Genomic DNA, 6,000 nt, shown 5'->3' on the forward strand with positions numbered 1-6,000 from the left:
TGATACGTGAGTCCCATTTCAATATAACTCATGAAGGCAAGCAACTGAATATTTACAAAATGTACAAGTGCTATATACACATGCTAGAAATCTAAATACTAAGATGGGTGAACTAGAGTGCTTGGCATTTGTCAAGGCTCCTTCCCCACTCTGAACTTTAGGGTACAGATGTGGGGGCCTGCATGAAAACTTCTAAGCTTAACTACCAGCTTAGATCTGGTCCGCTGCCACCTCTCCCAATGTGTTAATTCCCTTCCCTGGGTAGCCTTGAGAGACTCTTCACCAATTCCCTGGTGAATACAGATCCAAACCCCTTGGATCTTAAAACAAGGAGAAATTAACCATCCCCCCTCCTTTCTCCCACCAACTCCTGGTGGATCAAGATCCAACCCCCTTGGATCTAAAAACAAGGAAAATCAATCAGGTTCTTAAAAATTAAATTAAATTAAATTTTCTTTTTAATTAAAGAAAAAGGTAAAAATCATCTCTGTAAAATCAGGATGGAAAATAACTTTACAGGGTAATCAAACTTAAAGAGTCCAGAGGAACCCCCTCTAGCCTTAGGTTCAAAGTTACAGCAAACAGAGGTAAACACCTTAGTAAAAGGTACATTTACAAGTTGAGAAAACAAAGATAAAACTAACATGCCTTGCCTGGCTGTACTTACAAGTTTGAAATATGAGAGACTTGTTCAGAAAGATTTGGAGAGCATGGATTGATGTCTGGTCCCTCTTAGTCCCAAGAGCGAACAACCCCCAAAACAAAGAGCACAAACAAAAGCCTTCCCCCCACCAAGATTTGAAAGTATCTTGTCCCCTTATTGGTCCTTTGGGTCAGGTGTCAGGTAAAAGGATTTTGGTGTCTCTGGCCAGGAGGGATTATAGTATGGTACACAGGAGGGCTGTTACCCTTCCCTTTATAGTTATGACAGCATTAAATGAGGATATTGATATAATAGGCATCACAGAAATTTGGTGAAATGCGGATAATCAAGGGGACATGGTACTACCAGGGTACAAAATATATAAGAATGACAGAGTAGGTCATGCCCATGGGGCAGTAGTACTATATGTGAAAGAAAGGATAGGGTCAAAGTGAAAAATCTTAAATGAATTAATTGTACCATGGAATCTCTAAGGATAGAAATGCTTGAATAGTAAGAGTATAGCAGTAGGAATATACTGCTGACCACCTGACCAGGTGGTGATTGTGAAATGCTCAGGAAGATTAGACAGGCTACAAAGGCAGAGAACACAATAATAATGGGGGATTTCAACTATTCTCATATTAAACAGGTATATGTTACCTCAGAAAATGCTGCAGCGATAAAACTTCTAGACACCATAAATGACTGCTTCTTGAAGCAGCTTGTCCTGGAACCCACAAGGAGACAGGCAATTCTTGATTTAGTCCTAAGTGAAGCACAGGATCTGGTCCAAGAGGTGAATATAGCTGCACCGCTTGGTAATAGTAACCATAATGTAATTAAATTTAACATACTCATAGGGGGGGAAATGCCAAAGAAACCCACAACGGTAGCATTTAACTTCAAAAAGGGGATTTCACAAAAATGAGGAAGCTAGTTAAATAGAAATTAAAAGGGACAGTCACAAGGGTGAAATGCCTGCAAACTGTGTGGAGACTATTTTAAAACATGCATCAAAGGGGCTCAAACTAAATGTATATCCCAATTAAAAAAACAGTAAGAGGACCACAAATGCCACCATGGCTCAACAGCTGAGTAAAAGAGGTAAAGGCAAAAATACATCCTTTAAAAACTGAAAGCCAAATCCTAGTGACAAAAATAGAAAGGAGCAAAAACTCCGGTAAGTCAAATGTAAAAGTATAATAAGGCAGGCCAAGAAAGAATTTGAAGAGCAACTAGCTAAGGACACAAAAACCACCCAAAAAATGTATTAAATACATCAAAAGCAGGAAGCCTACCAAACAGTCAATGGGGCCACTGGACAATTGAGGTGCTAAAGGACTACTTAAGGAAGACAAGGCTATTGTGGAGAAGCTAAATGAATTCTCTGCACCTGTCTTCATTGCCCTACCAAATTCACAGTCCATTTTGGTCAATTTCACGGTTATAGGATTTTTAAAATCGTAAAATTCATTATTTCAGCTATTTAATTCTGAAATTTCATGGTGTTGTAATTGTAGGGGTCCTGACCCAAAAAGGAGTTGTGGGGGGTTGCAAGGTTATTGTGCGGAGGGTTGCAGTACTGCTACTGGGTAGAGCTGGACAGCTGGATAGTGGTGGCTGCTGGCTGGGAGCCCAGCTCTGAAGGCAGAGCCCCCGTCAGCAGCAGCGCAGAAGTAAGGATGACATGGTATGGTATTGCCACACTTATTTCTGCGATGCTGCTGGCGGGGCGCTGCCTTCAGAGCTGGACAACTGGCCAACAGCCTCCACTCTCCATCTACCCAGCTCTGAAGGCAGTGTCGCCACCTGCAGCAGTGCAGAAGTAAGGGTGGCAATACCGCAACCCCCCTAAAATAACCTTGAGACCCCCCTGCACATTCCTTTTGGGTCAGGATCCCCAATTTGAGAAACGTTGGTCTCCTGTGTGAAATCTGTATAGTATAGGGTAAAAGCACACACAAGACCAGATTTCCCAGTCCGTGAATTTCATAGCCGTGAATTTGGTAGGGCCCTAGATATGGGGGAAATTCTCACACCCAAGCCATTCTTTTTAGGTTACAGATCTGAGGCACTGTCCCAGATTGAAGTGTCAATAAGGGGGTTTTGGAACAAGTTGATAAATTAAACAGTAATAAGTCACCAGGACCAGATGGTATTCACCCAAGAGTTCTGAAGGAACTCAAATGTGAAATTGTGGACCTACAAACTGTGGTATGTAAACTAGCGCTTAAATTAGTCACTTTACCACATGACTGGAAGGTAGCTAATGTGATGCCTGTTTTTTAAAAAGGCTCCAGCCCGGCAATTACAGGCTGGTAAGCCTAACTTCAGAATCAGGCAAGTTGGTTGAAACTATAGTAAAGAACAAAATTATGAGACACATAGATAAACTAGATATGTTGGGGAAGAGTCAACACAGCTTTTGTAAAGTAAATTCATGCCTCTCCAATCCATTCAGATTCTTTGAGGGTGTCTACAAGCATGTGGACAAAGGTGATCCAGTCGAGATAGTTGTGATGGGATCCCCTGGGTGCAGCCTGGGACTGTGGGACTGCTGTGCCCCCTTAACTCTCCAGCCTGGGCTGTCTCTCTCAATGCTTTGCTAGTGACAAGGAGCAAACCCCTCCAGGCACTGTTATCACTCAGCACAACCGCATGTGACGCCCCACACCCAGCTAGATTGCATGAATGCTCCCAGAGCAACTCATGAAACCACACAGAGAGAGGCACCAGCCAAATCTCCCCAGCTCCCAGCCTTGTACCTCAGGAAAATACCATCTTGCACTGTTCAAGACCCTTTCTTGAGCAATGCAAGTTTATTAATTGGTTCACACTTCATCAATGGAAAGTGGATATACACCAGCCTTTGTAAACCTGAGCAGATTTACCAAGCACTTCAGATTTACCAAGCACTCACTGGTAAAGATAAGCAGTAAAACAAGATTATTGATTACAAAAGATAGATTCATAAATTCTAGGACTGGAAGGGACCTCGAGAGGTCATCGAGTCCAGTCCCCTGCCCTCATGGCAGGACCAAATACTGTCTAGACCATCCCTGACAGACATTTATCTAACCTACTCTTAAATATCTCCAGAGATGGAGATTCCACAACCTCCCTAGGCAATTTATTCCAGTGTTTAACCACCCTCACAGTTAGGAACTTTTTCTTAATGTCCAACCTAAACCTCCCTTGCTACAGTTTAAGCCCATTGCTTCTTGTTCTATCCTTAGAGGCTAGGGTGGACAAGTTTTCTCCCTCCTCCTTATGACACCCTTTTAGATACCTGAAAACTGCTATCATGTCCTCTCTCTGTCTTCTCTTTTCCAAACTAAACAAACCCAATTCTTTCAGCCTTCCTTCATAGGTCATGTTCTCAAGACCTTTAATCATTCTTGTTGCTCTTCTCTGGACCCTCTCCAATTTCTCCACATCTTTCTTGAAATGCGGTGCCCAGAACTGGATACAATACTCCAGTTGAGGCCTAACCAGCGCAGAGTAGAGCGGAAGAATGGCTTCTCGTGTCTTGCTCACAACGCACCTGTTAATGCATCCCAGAATCATGTTTGCTTTTTTTGCAACAGCATCACACTGTTGACTCATATTTAGCTTGTGGTCCACTATAACCCCTAGATCCCTTTCTGCTGTACTCCTTCCTAGACAGTCTCTTCCCATTCTGTATGTGTGAAACTGATTGTTCCTTCCTAAGTGGAGCACTTTGCATTTGTCTTTGTTAAACTTCATCCTGTTTAACTCAGACCATTTCTCCAATTTGTCCAGATCATTTTGAATTATGACTCTATCCTCCAAAGCAGTTGCAATCCCTCCCAGTTTGGTATCATCTGCAAATTTAATAAGCGTACTTTCTATGCCAATATCTAAGTCTTTGATGAAGATATTGAACAGAGCCGGTCCCAAAACAGACCCCTGTGGAACCCCACTTGTTATGCCTTTCCAGCAGGATTGGGAACCATTAATAACAACTGAGTACGGTTATCCAGCCAGTTATTCACCCACCTTATAGTAGCCCCATCTAAGTTGTATTTGCCTAGTTTATTGATAAGAATAAACTTTTTCACTTTTTCACTTAAAGATTTTAAGTGATTATAAGTGATAGGCAAAAAGTTAGGGTGGTTACCAAAAGAAAAGAAAATATAAGCATGTAGTCTAAACCTTAACCCTTATCACACTAGACAGTATTTAGATCAAGTAATGTTCTCACCCCATTGGCACTTAAAGTCCTTAATATACAGGTTTGTCTCTTAAACCTGGGCCAGTCTCTTCTGTTGGAGTCTTCAGTTTTCTGAGCATTCTTGTTGCTTGCAGTGTAGGTGGGGGGAGGAGAAAAGACCAGGCATGAGACCACTGTGTTCTGTTTTAAAAAAAAAAAATCTATGGAGATATACCTATCTCATAGAACTGGAAGGGACCCCAAAGGGTCATTGAGTCCAGCCCCCTGCCTTCACTAGCAGGAACAAGTACTGATTTTGCCCCAGATCCCTAAGTGGCCCCCTCAAGAATGGAGCTCACAACCCTGGGTTTAGCAGGCCAATGCTCAAACCACTGAGCTATCCCTCCCCCCTACCCCTATTATATTTTATACCCTTAGTCCATGTGCTTGGAGAAAATAAGTCTAGGCATGTCTGGTGGGCATTGCTGAGTCACCAGGCAAGGTTGAGCAATTCCCCTGGTGTGGCCTTGTACAAGTGAGTCACTGAATTGTAACTCCCTTGCTACACAATGGCTGTTGATGGTTGTTCGACACCTGCCCAGATGTTGGTTAGCTCCCTTGTCCTTGTCTTTGGGGATCTAATATCTGGGCAATTCCCCAACTCACAGCATATTTTAGTGACAACCATACAACACAGTCTCATAACTTCATATGCACTAATGATATACATATTTAGATAGAACAATGGCTTTCCGCAGATCATATCCTTTCCCCTGATACCTCACTTGGCATGCTTTATGTGAAATATCACAATTATATATAAATGATGAATATGGGGGTTACAGGACACTCCCCCGAGGTATAGAGTGTGGCGACGACAGAGGAAAGGAAACAGAACACCAGGTCTGTGGTAGCCAGAAAGCCTTAAAAGCCTCAAGCCAAAAGCCTCCCAGGAAAACTTTTCCTGGGGTTTTTATTTCTTTCCTTACTCTGTTTACAACACTTCTCAGTGGTTAAATTCTTGCGCATAGAAGAGGCATGCAGTGTACAACAACATAAGATAACGAACCCATATCCTGTGCACATGAAAGCCAGCTGCGAGGGAAACAATCAAATCAGCCAAGAAGTTTCCTAATCACAAACGCTGGGATGAAGGCCACTCCTGCCTCGTCGCCATGGA

This window comes from Terrapene carolina, unplaced genomic scaffold (genome assembly GCF_002925995.2).
Source record: "Terrapene carolina triunguis isolate 2854851 unplaced genomic scaffold, T_m_triunguis-2.0 Scaffold112, whole genome shotgun sequence".
NCBI lineage: Eukaryota > Metazoa > Chordata > Testudines > Emydidae > Terrapene > Terrapene triunguis.